Below are 14,265 nucleotides of genomic sequence, written 5' to 3' on the forward strand. Positions count from 1 at the left end.
CACGCCATTACAATTTCTCAGGTATTCCAGGCATGCCACTACTTATTCTTTCAATGCATTTCCCAATTTTTTTAGACCAATTTACCCATGTCTTGTTCATTCCCCCTCTCTTCTCCTTTTCTGAATCTTGGCGACATAAGCTATCAGCGAGTAAGCTTTCTCCAAATCTCCAATCAAGAATCCAACGAGCAGCTAGCAGCAATGATCATTTCCGTTGCCCATCTCCTTCTTGTTATAGCTCTCATCCTCGCGGAGGCGGGGGCAGATGGCTGTGCACCATCGGCATTGCTGGCTGCGCATCAAGTAGGTGATGTCAGGCCAGCTCCGGCGAACCACACCATGCGCATGCTGTGGAGGTCGGGAGCACGTAGCGGCGGGACTGCATGCTGTGGAGGTCGGGAGCACGTAGCGGCGGGACTGCATGCCGAGCCTAGCCAATTTGTTGGAGAGGTCAAGCTTGACGCCCATCGAAGAGAAGGAGCACCTCATCGCCAACGCCAATGCTCTCCTTTCAGGCCCGCATCAGGAACACGTCATTGACGGAGATGGAGGTCACGGTGTAGACCCCCTTGGTGTAGAGCACCTCGACCTTGGCAAGGCTGGGGCCAGGCGGCCGCCGCCGCCTCAGTAGGTAACCGGCGCCGACGCCGACGCCCAGGAAGAGGACGACCGGATTTATGACCAACTCCGGCGAGCTCGATAGGGTGGCGGATGATGGAGAGGCGGCGGCTCCGTGGCATGGGGATGTGCGCTTAGCAGTGGAGGGTGGTGACCGGCAGCCACAAAAGCATTACAGGGGACGAGAGGAGAGAGAGAGGAAGATGAACAAAGAAGAGGATGGGGTGGGGGTGGGGGGGGGGGGACGAGGGTAATTTGGTCAGAAGTAAATATAAATTGCACAAAATAGGTCAAGTAATGGCACATATATAGTACATGTTAAATTGTAATGGTATGTTTTCAATTTCGTGAATTGTAGTGGTATTTTTTAGAGAGAATCCACTCAGTACTACTTATTTTTTTCCACTTCTACAATCTACCACTGACTTTGTCAAGTTGAATAATATGTCATCGTGTTTTCTTGAACCTTTACTGTGTGCCATCGCTGTCCACAAGCCATTGGTTGGACATCTGTTAAAGCTGTAAAAAAACATATTTGCCCCTAACTCATTGTACATGGTATTTTTTTGTCAAGGGAGAAAGACAGACCAATTGGAAAACATACAAGCAGCTCGTGTGGGCTGCATGCATATGGGCCGATGGCCAGCAGTTGCGTACGTTGGTCATCTGCTATATCCCAGCGTATATATATACGGCCACGTATATCGGGAGCGTATACGCGTGAACCATCTCCCTGGAGTCGCGCCGCCGCTTTCTCGCTTTCTTTCCTCCCTCCACGCGCCGTCTCTTTCTCATCTGTCGCCCCGCATCCATGCCCTAATGGTGCCGATTTTTTCCCATCTCACGGTGCGCTCGCCCCGCATCCACGCCCCCGTCGATGCCCATTTTTTTCCCATCTATTGCGGCAGCGGAACCACCGGCGAGCTCCGTCACCAGCAGCGCCGCCGCATTCAGGAGTGACGGTGCCGTGGCATTCTACGCCCCCCATCCCCCCCCCCCTCTCTCGACGGCTCAAGCAAGTACCTCCCCCGCTGCCATCGGCGCAGCCCAGGCCCCCTACCAGTTTAGGGTTTCTCCCCAGGTATGGGATTTTCTTGTGATCTAAAATTTTTTTGTGTTATAAGTAAGAGCTAAGGTAGCAGTCTGTTTATTCATTTTAGATGATTTCTGAGTATTCTGTGTTTTCTTTTTGCAGATTTTGTATGGGTCATGAAATGGGAGACAATTATGAAGTGTATGAGAATTATGAAGCGTTTCTTTGCACCGGTGGAAGTTGAATCTAGAGTTTGATCATAATTTTAATGTTTGATTTCCATGTGTGGGAAGCTGTATTGTTGGATAGAGGATTATATATTGTTTGCCACTATTATGCTATGAAACTTATGAACGTGTGTCATGTACATACTTTGTTGATGCAAAGTAGAGAACGTATGCTCTCAGCTGCATATTGTGAAATGTAGAGAATTGTGACAGATGGCTGGTTAAGGACATTGGTGTCTGCAATTTCTCAGTTACCAAGCTCAACAGGCTGCTTGTGCAAACATGAAAGTTTTGCAATGTGTGGCAAGATGACTAGATGTCTAGATGGGACTTACATAGCAACCCTTCCTGGCAACTTTGTCATTCAACTTAAGTTATGAAGTACTAAATCAAGGGAATTGTTGTTATCAAATTTCTTGAGAATTTGGAGGACAGGATGTTATTTCTGACAATGCAAACGAAACAAGAGACCACCTCATCAAGATCCTATATACACATAATTTGGACAGATATTCCTCATGGGCATTTCATAGAACACCTTATGTGCAAAATTACAAAAAAAAAAACAAACAAACTTCAGCATAACCTCCCCTGTATTCACGGCAAAATCAATTTACAAAAATGTTGCTCACAACACAATTCACACATATACAACAAATAGTTTGACATCACATCACAGTTTACAAACACCCATAGACCGCAGCCTCCCAAGATACTCGGCTTAAATCATCCCAAAGGCAGCTTGAGTGCTCCACTATGATAACAAAATGTAAAGTGATCTAGCCCACATTTTGGCAAGATTTGGTTCAGATGAGGCTTTAATCGTTTTCAATAAAATGAGACTGATTTCTTGACTGGATTTTTCACATTTTGGTCCTTTTAAAAAACTTATTTCGCAAGTAGACCCCTAGAAAAACTTATCCCAAAAATGGTCCTTTTTGGGGCGCCAGAGTGGCTGGCGCCGTTGTTCAACAGGACGGCGCCAGCCTCTTTGGCGCCGTCCCCCTGCCGACGTGGCGGGGCGATGCTGAGGTGGCTAGGGAGAGTGCGCCAGAGTGGCTGGCGCCCCCCCCCCCCCCCCCCCCGAAATTTTTTATTTTTGTTTTATTTGTTTGATATTTTTTTCACGCTTAGGGACACACAAGAACCAACCATAGAAAAATTGAACTCAAATGAATGTAATATGTGACATGTAGAATTTTTCCTCTCCTCTCTCCGAACTAGTGCAGAGGAGAGAGATGTGCAACTTTTTTATTTTTATTTTATTTTTTTGATATTTTTTTCACACTTAGGAACTCACAGGAACCAACCATGTAAAAAATAAACTCAAACGGACGAAATATGTGGCATATGGAATTTTTCAAAGCTCCACCAAAAAACTTCTCTTCTCGAAAACACAATCTTGCAAGCGGAATTTGGAGGTTTTAATATCGCCGAACCCGGCAAAGCTGGGGAGAATCGGATGTAACTTTTTCTGTAGATGTCCGTGCATATATTGTTTGCCTGATTCCGAGTCCGTATGAGAAAGTTATGCCTATTTTAATAGATGACATATTTTGTCCATTTTGGTAGAGTTTTGGAAAATTCTACATGTCACATATTTTATCCGTTTGAGTTTATTTTTTATACGGTTGGTTCCTATGTTCTCCTAAGTGTGAAAAAAAATATCAAAAAAATGAAATAAAAATAAAAAAAATTGCATCTCTATGTACTGTTTAACTTATATATGTCATTTCATGTGGTTATATTTTGAATTAGATTAAGTAATTTCATATAGTGGTAGAGTGCATTATGTTTAACATGCTGATCAAAGGGTTTTACTAAAAGAGTTATGGTCTAATTTTAGTGAAAGTGCAAAGTAGACTAAGTGGTATGCTAGATATTTTCAGACTTAGCTAAGTGGTAGTTCGAGTTTAAATTTTTTTTGTGGTTGGTTGTATCGTGATCCTGAGTATGAAAAAACATCCGAAAAAATAAAATAAAAATGACACCGTTGCAACTCCATACAGAGAAACAGGAATGGAGGCGGCGGCGCCAGCCATGCTGGCGCCCTCCTCCCTGGGGCGGCGCCAGCCATGCTGGCGCCCTCCTCCTGCCACGTCGGTTCGCGTGCGCCACGGTGGCAGGAGGACGGCGCCAGAGAGGCAGGCGCCGTTCCATTGGATGACGGCGCCAGCCACTCTGGCGCCCCAAAAAGGACCATTTCTGGGATAAGTTTTTTCAGGGGTCTATTTACGAAATAAGTTTTTTAAAAGGACCAAAATGTGAAAAATCCAGGATTTCTTGATATCTCCAAAACCTGCAAATAATCAACACTCAGAAAGGTTGGAATCCAAGGTAGTGTAAAACAGGCATATAGCACTATGCCAGGGCAGAAGAACCACATGTACTCAAATAGCTTTAAAACCTGTGAGTAAATTATTCATTGGATACTTTTGACAATGCAAAGAAAACACTGTCGATCAACTTCTTTAGACAGAACAAAGCACTAAATTTCTGAACAACATAATAACCCCACAAACTAGTAGTACCAATCAAAAGTATATGCAGGCATCAAAACCCTGTTTATTTAATTGCGTATCAAATGTCCTGTTTCTTCAATTGTATATTATGAAGACGACTTCTCGTATATTCAGCTATCCAGGATATGTAGTACATCCTAGACATATCTAACATCAAATTACGAATACAGAGTTGTTTATACATCCACGTAATCTAGTGCTTCAAGTCCAGGAAATACATAAGACTCTAGTATGTAGAATCTAAGGCAAGTTTCATAGTACAAGGAATTACTCATATTCTAACCTGGGCATTCTGCTGAACATCCAGGAAGGATTGAGGAAGCTGCAGCGCGTAGGCTGACCCATCACGGCAAGGAGGAGGTCCTCCCCTAAGGGCGGCGGGGCAGCTTCATCTTCCCTGCTTCGTCTCTTGTAGCGCCAGTTGCCGGAGTCGCGATGCCAGTGGTCATCATCGGTGTTGGGAGGAGGGGAAGGGGAGGGGGGGTCGTCGGCCTGCTTCAGCTTAGATTTGGCGGCCTCCCCATCACGATGCAGGGAGGAGACGGGAGGAGGCCCCCATGGCTTCGGCATGCTTGCCTGCGCGGGGTGCCGAGGGCCTCGCGCGGAGACGAGGAGAGGGCGGCGAGGACGGGGCCAGATCGGCGGCAGCTCCTGTCGCTCCACGGTTTGTTGATGCGAAAAGACGACCTTACCCTTCCACCTGTCTACCCTGATGCGGTACCATCCCAAAGTACCTGGCGGTACCGATGGATGACAGCCGTTGGATCCGATCCAATCAATGGCTACGATTTGGTACCGCCCCAACCTGCTGGAAAAAACTCGCACGTTTAGGGTTTTCAATCAAGAAGTGCTATTGTATGTTAGTCAAAGGGTATTTTAGTCATTAAAAAATTTTCACTTCATCAAACGGGTGCCAACTAACGGCTCAGGATGGCGATGGAACGCAGTAGAGATTAAACACGATGGCATATTATTCAACTTAACAAAGTCAGTGGTAGATTGTAGAAGTGGTGAAAATTCAGTGGTACTGAGTTGATTCTCTCATTTCAAAACGAGCAAAATTATAATGGTATGGGTCTAATTAACCCATATATAAATAGAGGAACCCCTCACCTTAATAGCTAGCTTTTAGGGTGGGAAATATCCTTTACGATATCATAAAGTTTACAGCGGTGGGTCCCGTACTTGCCCGTGGAACACATGCTACCGTGGCACTGCCGACGTCGCACGGCCGGCGGTATAAGCCCAGACCCAGACTTGACGATGGCGATTCGATGGGAGGTGGCGCAGATGCTGACTGCGGAGGTATTCGGTTCAGTGCTTGATCAGGGAAAATATCATGCTGCACATCACCATGCCCACCGCCACATCACCATGCCCATGATCAGGGAAACTTATTTGCTTTGTGAAATGTTTACTCTTAGGCAGTTGCTGGGAAACAAGTTTTAGACTTCTTCAAAATATCAAAAAAGATAGGAGTACGAATAAATGGATGACAATGACAAAGGCCGTGTTTAGTCCCTTCAAGCTTCTAAAAATTCCATCACATTAAATATTTAGACACATGTATGAAGCATTATATATTGACAAAAAAAAATCAATTGCACAGTTTGCATGTAAATTGCGAGACGAATATTTTGAGCCTAATTGCGCCATGATTTGATAATTTGGTGCTACAGTAAACATTTATTAATGATAGATTAATTAGACTTATTAAATTCGTCTCGTAATTTACAGACGGAATCTGTAATTTGTTTTGTTATTAGTCTACGTTTAATACTAATGTGTGTCCATATTTTTTTAAAAAAATTAGCCAAATAACTAGACACAGCAAAGTAAATAAGTTCCAGCACCATAGCACGAATGAATAGACATAGTAGTAAGATTGCAATTAATTCAAGTAGATAAGTTCCAGCACCATATATAGCACCAATGGGCAGACACGCGGGTAGGAAGAGCATAGCTTTTATGAGATTTAAGGGGAAAAAAAAAGTAAACACAGTAGCAAAATCTGTTACATGCGCTCTTCTCCCAGGAAACTTAAGCATCGGCGTCTTTATGGTCGAACTTTCTTCTCCAGCCCAAAATATTATCAATGTCCAACGCGTCGGCTGCTAGCTGTGTCTGGTTGTACATGTTCGTTATTCTCTCCAACAGGTATGGAAGAAACAGTGGGTCCACGATTGCAAGATAATTCTCCGCTTGTTCCATAGAATCCTAACAAGAAGATAGGAATAGTAGTTAGAACTGCTATACTGAAAAATACGGATTATATTTGATTAAACAAAGCAGAGTTGAATGAAAGAATAATTTAGCAATGTGTTCCTAGCTAGGAGTAGAAGTAGTAGTAGCACCAGTAGCCAGTACTAATGTACTATTGTAGTAACAAACATGAGAACCTCATTTAGGCCTCCTTTTTGAAAGCGATATTAAGAAAACATATGAATAAAAAGGCACAGGAATAGAGTGTCATGCACTCATGCCTAGACGAAGACTACAGGAAGTGAAAACACTGCAATTTGGTAAAAGATGTATTTGGATGTTCTGTAGGGAAATCATAGGAATCTTAATCCTTTGAAATTCCTACAAGATTCCTTGGTTCCAAATAAGCTCTTTAAGCAAAAGTAGACAATACTGTAGAAAAGAACTCAACAGAGACAACACATAGCCTATTACAGACGGATGATTAAATATGTAAGAGTACTACTAGTAGTAGTCCCAGTCAGCAAGAACTCAACTAGGATAAAGATGATTAAACTACTCAGAAATGATTAGACATGTACAGTGGAGTATACTTAGTAGTAGTATTTATGAGCGACTTATGTTTTCTATTTTTTTTAAATAATTTTAAATAAGACGGATGATTAAAATTGAACATAAAAACTAGCTATACTTAAAATAGTACGGAGGGAGTCCTACTCAGAAATAGTAAGGAGGCAAAACAGGGGAAGAATACTCACTGAGTCACTGGTTACTAGTTTAGACAAAGGAAAAGGAACTCAGCTTGTACTTACCTCGCCAGATTTAATAGCGTGAACGATGATACACCTTGAGAAATCCAGATGAGATAGAGGGCACAATGGAAGGTACTGTTTAAGTAGCACCCGCTGACCAGATTGATTGATCCTGGAATAGTACAGAACCTGATATGTGGAGTAACCAATTTTCATTTGCTTGAACCACTCTTCCTTCTCATTTGGAAGAGCTGTTCTTAATGCAAACCAAGCGAACGATTCCAGACCACGCTCGTAGTCTCTCAAACTTTGGATGAGAGCAGCCCTCTCAGTTGCTGTCATCATGCAACAGTGATTAAAAATGACTGACCTGCCTTTCCTGGTTCTTCCACAGTTGCTGTCCATATTGTAAATATACTTCACCAGTTGGTCCATATAAACTGGAAGGTACTCATTTCCATCCGTTGGATGCTTCCACCTGAAGTGCTCTAGAAGAATACTAGCGATGTTGAACATATCATTCTGATAAAACTCTGCATTGAAAAGTTCCGGACCACGGTACTGAACGAAGTTGACTGAAGAACTGAATTGCAATCTATCAAACTCAGAGTTGTACATAATATCTCCCAACCCAAACTTCCCGTCAAGAGACATTCCATTTAAATGCATCCTTTCAATCAGTTCAAATAATAACCTGAGTGCTCTAAGACCAACAGGAGATAATTCAACAACGAAATGATCATATCCTTGATCCCAATGCCATAACTTCTGGGGGAGAACTCTTGTAACTAGTAAGTGGTCCTTGATTGCAGCAAGATAGGAATCAAATGATAATAGCCTAGCAATGACAACACATATAGTAAGAAAACAGAACAGCATAATAAAGTTTTGCTCTGTGTGTCAAAGATTCACACAACATGTATATAAAAATAATAAACAGAACATACCAATTCAACAGCAGTCAGTAACATAACAATGGTAAACATAATAGAACAATAGTAAAGAAACAGGAAGTGTTTTTACCCTCCACGAATCCGTGGTCTAACTGAGATAGTTGAGATGGTTGAATTGTTGCAGACGCCAGCTGACTCTAGGGATAGTTCGTTGTTGACTAGCTTGTTATCATATACAGCATAATAGTCCAGATTTGTGCAATTCCTCAGTTGGAGGTAGGGATGAAAACGGAGCGGATAGTTTCCGTCCGCTCCGGACAAAAACGGATACGGATACCTTTGGGATCGGATAATTCTCGGATATTTCGGATACGGATACGAATACGGATATTTTCTCCCGGATACGAATACGAATATGATATCAGGGTTTCCGTCGGATACAGATAATAATTCGGATATCCGGTGAACAGTGCTATTCGGATATCCGCAGGACCCATAAGACATACCCCATTTCTTTCTAACTCTATAACCTTCAATATACCTTTATAGATTTTAATAGTAGTTTATCTCTTAACACTAGTCCATACTATTAATATTATTTAAATTTTATATAAAATGATATAATTATATATGTTGATATTTGTTTCTATTAGAAGTTGAGTTGGTTTTCGTGTTCCGAGAAAAATTTGTTTCCGTATTCGTGTCCGATCATATTCGATTCTTATTCATATTCGAGATAATCTGTATTTGTTTCCGTATTCGAGCTATCCGTATTCGTTTTTGTATCCGGTAAAAAATATGAAAACGAATATGGTATGAGCATTATCCGTCCATATCCGCTCCGTTTTCATCCCTAGTTGGAGGGCATTATCAATTGCCACTCGCACAGTAGCACTGTGATCAGACACATGGACCTTCTCCTTGAAATGCAAAAAGTCCACGTATATATTGTGTATTGACTTGGCTTTACTCTCCCTTCACAAACAGATAAAACGAACATAAATAAGATGAAGCAAAATGTTTTCATTATGGAAAAACGCGAAAGAGGTAAAGACATGGTTACCATAGTGTTTTCACCCCCTTATTGTTGACAAGAGGATGATCTGAAATAGCATTCCTTTCCTCCTTAACCCTCTTGAAAATTGAAATAAAAAATTTGTGTTATTCCAAATTTGCAAAATCACAAATGATCATTTGTTTAAAAAGAAAAAAAAAACTGAGGATTCCATGCAACCACATGAAAAACCCACCCAACAATACAGATCCGCGGAAACAATTAACGCACCTAATAATACAGATTCGCGGAAACAGTAGAAAGATCGATTGAGGGTTTATTGGGATTTAGGTGGGGGAAGAAGAGTAGACAAATTTACCTCGCACTGGATTGTGCTGTTCATCGTGTTGCTGGTGACGGTGTTGATATTCGAAGAAGGCGAGGGCAACCTCGATGGTGCGGAAGGTGGTGAATGGCGCGGGGAGCGTAGACGAACACGAAGCGGGCTCCACCTCCAAGAAGGCTTCCTGCTCCCCCACCTCATGGGAAACCAAAGCCGTCAACGGCGATGGTCCCCGTATGGAGACCGGCGCAGCGGTGGTGTCAGCGCCCTCACGAGGAGAAGGCACCGAGGAAGCCTCGAAGACCATCGCTGCAGCTGCAGCGTCTTGGCGGCCGGCGGCCGGTTGCCGGACCACATCCGGCGAGGACGCTTGATTGGAGACGAGCGCACCTTCGTGGCCATCGGGAGGAGGAGACCGCAGGGAGTGATGCGCCGCCGGCGTCCCGGTTGGACCTCCATCTCGTCCCTCTCGGCGCCGGGAGAGCGGTTGGTGCTGGTGCCCGCGGGCGCCGGCCGTCAGGCGGAGGCGGAGAGTAGATAGGGACATCCTCCCTTGTCCCCCTCCGGCGTCGACAAGCTAAGAGACCAGAGGGTCGGAATGGATTCCTTGGTTGGGTTGGAGAGGTCGCGTGGGCATGGGAGGAAGCTTTTATATATATACACACACACCCCCTCTTTGCAAGTGTACAAAACCCTAAACCGGAGTCTTGGAGTTTGCTAGCTTAATGTAATTGCGATGACTGTGGATGCATGCTTTTCTGCTTGCTTGTCCGTACGATATCCTATACCTCCGGCCGTCCAAAACTAAATTTATTTTTCACTTATGACACACATACTAGTACAAAAGTAAAAAAAAAAAGAGACTAAAATACCTTTTACTTTATCAAATCCTAATATAATAATTATTTACTAGTACTTTTACAAACACGAATGCATTAATCTAAGAATAAACTTATTTTAGAATAAACAGATATATATATATATATATATATATATAATACTTTGATCGCTCATGTAAGCATGGTACGTAGACCATCATGTGTTACCGTTGACACATGATTACTAGCATAAAATTATGAACTACTAGTAGTGATTAAGAGTAATTAGTACAGGCAGTCAGTAATACAGTAGTAGTATCTAACTCGATCAAATTAAAGGTGCCGCCCAAGACTAATCAATCAAGTACACTGGTACTACATGGTTAATTGATTGGCTAGCTAGGTCGATCACTGAGGTGAATTATATAAAGCACGGTCTGGCTCTATAAGTAAGAAAATATCTATATCCGGTTATTTGTAGTGAAAATCTGTCTATGGTGATCGATCGATGCCCTTGTCCGTGCAACTACTAGCTAGTGGAGTGCCCGGAGTGCTGTATTTATTTTCATCTCAGATCAAAATGGCAGTACTGTTTTTGTCTTAACGGTGGGAACATAGGAGTACGTTTCAGCCTTAACGCATCATCAACTGTGTGGAGTATATACGTATAGCAGCAGAGTTCTTAATTTCAATTATCAACATATATGTCCTTAAACGGACAGATGGAGTGTGTGTGTAATTATTTTTTACCAGAGCTAGCTTTCTAGAAAAGCACTAGCTACCACCACAAAACCGTGAAGTATAATACTATAGTACTACCTCCATATTTCAATTTCAATGTATAATACCGTTAAACGTTTGATTATTTATCTTACTAAAATATTAATGTAATTGCCATTTATTTTATTGTGACTTGATTCATTATCAAATGTTTTTTAAGCATGACATAAATATTTTTATATTTGCACAAAAATTTTAAATAAAACTAATGGTCAAACGTTCGTCAAAAAAATCAAACGGTATCATACATTAAAATATACTATACGGAGGGAGTAGTAGTACAGTAACATTTGGATGGCCGGACGTACGTCGTGCAACTGTCCCCTCGCCAGCCTCGCTCCGTATAGTAGTGCAAATATCTCACCTCTGCATGCACTGCACGCCAGTAGAAGTATATATTTTTCCAATGCTGCTTTGCCTCTTTCTCCATCGGTTTGTAAAACCCCATATAGCCACAAGCCCACAAACGTGTCTCACCAATATATGCAAGGGGACACGTACGCACACGCTCACCTTTCACATGTACGTACTACATCGCATTGCATAGCTTTTAATCGTATGTAGTACTCCAACTCTCGTATACCGGAGCAGTACTCGACACGTCGGAAAGAACGATGCAAACTCAAAGTTGAGTTGACGGGTCAATGAAGGTGACTTTTGGAAGGAACGATGCAAGTCATATATACCCCCGGCCGGCCGGCCGTATCACTTCTTGTGATGTGTAGGACTACTCTTTGCTTCCAGAGAGAGAGAGATGAACGGGCACTGCGGTCCACGCACCTGCACACAGCACACGCAACGCATGCGTCCAAACAGCGCATTCGTGTAGGGTGAATGCATGCGCAGTAGTGTAGGACGACCTGGTCATATACATGTCCTGTACAAGCATGAATGCACCACAAACAATATATATATATATATATATATATATATATATATATATATATATATATATATATATATATATATATATATATATATATATATATATATATATATATATATATATATATATATATATATATGTGTGTGTGTGTGTATGTATAAAGCAAAAGAGAGAACACTATGCGCAGGAATTCTTCTTTTTTTTTGGTTTATCAATGTAATTTCATAAGACAGAACATATTTTTTATATAAATTACGGAATATTGCATGAGTTGAAAAAACTGTCAAGATGAAACCTAAATGCAACATAAGATATCGATGTTCTGTTTGGAAGCTATGCCAACGTAAGTCAGTATTGTGCCTTTCCGTACGTTTTACCATCTAACCAGTGCTTAGTACTCCATCTGACCAATGGCTAGTACTAGTAAGTTTGAATCCATGGAAATTTTAAAATTACAAATATGTGATAAAGAAAACATGGAGTAGCTACTTTTAGGTTCTTTTTAGCAATTAAGAAGCTAGAGGGGAAGAATTGAATGATGGAAAGTTATGAATACTTGAGATGAGAAAATAGGTGGAGAAATTAAATAGAATGGGAAATTCTTATAACTGGGTTAATACGAGAAGTTACTCCATTTTAGGACAACATTTAAATGTTAAAGTTAACGAAAAGTAGGTACAGTATATTGATTGAGAGAGAGAGAGAGAGACATTGCTAGCGTAGTACTCCACCCCTCTAGAAACAGGTCGCTGCCCCTGATGGTTCTTTTAGGCAAAGTTGGAACCTGCTCTCCTCGTTGGCTGTAGCCTGTACGAGTACAAGTGTACTACTACAACATGAGATTTGGATCTCACATCCCAAGGCCATGAGATATGGAGTGGTGGTATATTGCTGTCTGTCTAGCTGGAGGCCTTGTGATTTGCTATTAGCTCTAGTAACCTTTAGCTGGTGTGGTGAAAAATACACTACTTCTCGATCGCCTGTGTTAGATAGATGTGCCAGCGAAAAAGCTTATGTTACTCATATTTCATGGGTACGACCGTGTGAGGCTGCAAGCTGGAGTAGTTTAAAATAATAATAATAAGAGTAAATTTCACAAAACTACACGTTTTATAGTCTAAGTTGTAGAAAACCACACACATTTTGACACTTAGCACTTAAATACATATATTTTAGTAGTGTAGTTTCACAAAACCACACTATCAATGAATGGATTCACTCGCGAGATGACGTGACTGTTTCACCTTAAGACGAGGACATGTCATCTTCGAGTGTGGAACAACCACGTCCTCATCCTAGATGGAACTACCACATCATCTCACAGGTAAATTCATTCATCGATAGTGTGATTTTGTGAAACTAAACTACTAAAATATATGTACTTAAGTGTCAAGTGTCAAAATATGTGTGGTTTCCTGCAACTTGAACCATAAATCACGTTGTTTTGTAAAATTTACTCTAACAACAACAACAACAACAACAACAACAACTCATGCTGAGGTGGAATTATCACAGAGCAACCCTTGGTAAGAGCGAGTAAAATAGCAGGCTATGCATGAGAGGTGAGACCATATATTAATGATATAGTATATGTTTATAGATAACTATTGTATGAATGACCTATTAGATTAGTTATAGACGATTGGAGCTAATAGTTGACTATATTATTAAACTTACTCTAAGCACAATAAGAGCAAGGTCAATAGAATCATCCGTTGTTAGCTGCACTAGCCTACATGGCATCTCCACATCATATATAACCATATGTAGAGTTAAACCTATACAATAATGAGCTCCACCATTATTAGGTCTTAAATCTCATAAACTATTACTTTTATGCACGTGGGACCCAACACTTTATCTATCTCCTGCTTTCCCTACTCTGGCTGTCATCTCCAGTGGGCTCCATTTTTCTTGGTGCACGTGTGTAGCCTGGCTACAAAGATCGTGTTTAGATAAAAAAATTTGGTCAAAAATGTCACATCAAATCTTTGGACATATATATGAAGTATTAAATGTGGAAAAAAAATCAATTGCATAGTTTGCGTGTAAATTACGAGATGAATCTTTTGAGCTTAATTGTGCCATGATTTGACAATGTGATGCTGCAGTAAACATTTCCTAATAACGGATTAATTAGGCTCAAAAGATTTGTCTCGCAGTTTACAGGCGGAATCTGTAATTTGTTTTATTATTA

The sequence above is a fragment of the Oryza sativa genome, chromosome 9 (genome assembly GCF_034140825.1).
Source record: "Oryza sativa Japonica Group chromosome 9, ASM3414082v1".
Classification (NCBI taxonomy): Eukaryota; Viridiplantae; Streptophyta; class Magnoliopsida; order Poales; family Poaceae; genus Oryza; species Oryza sativa.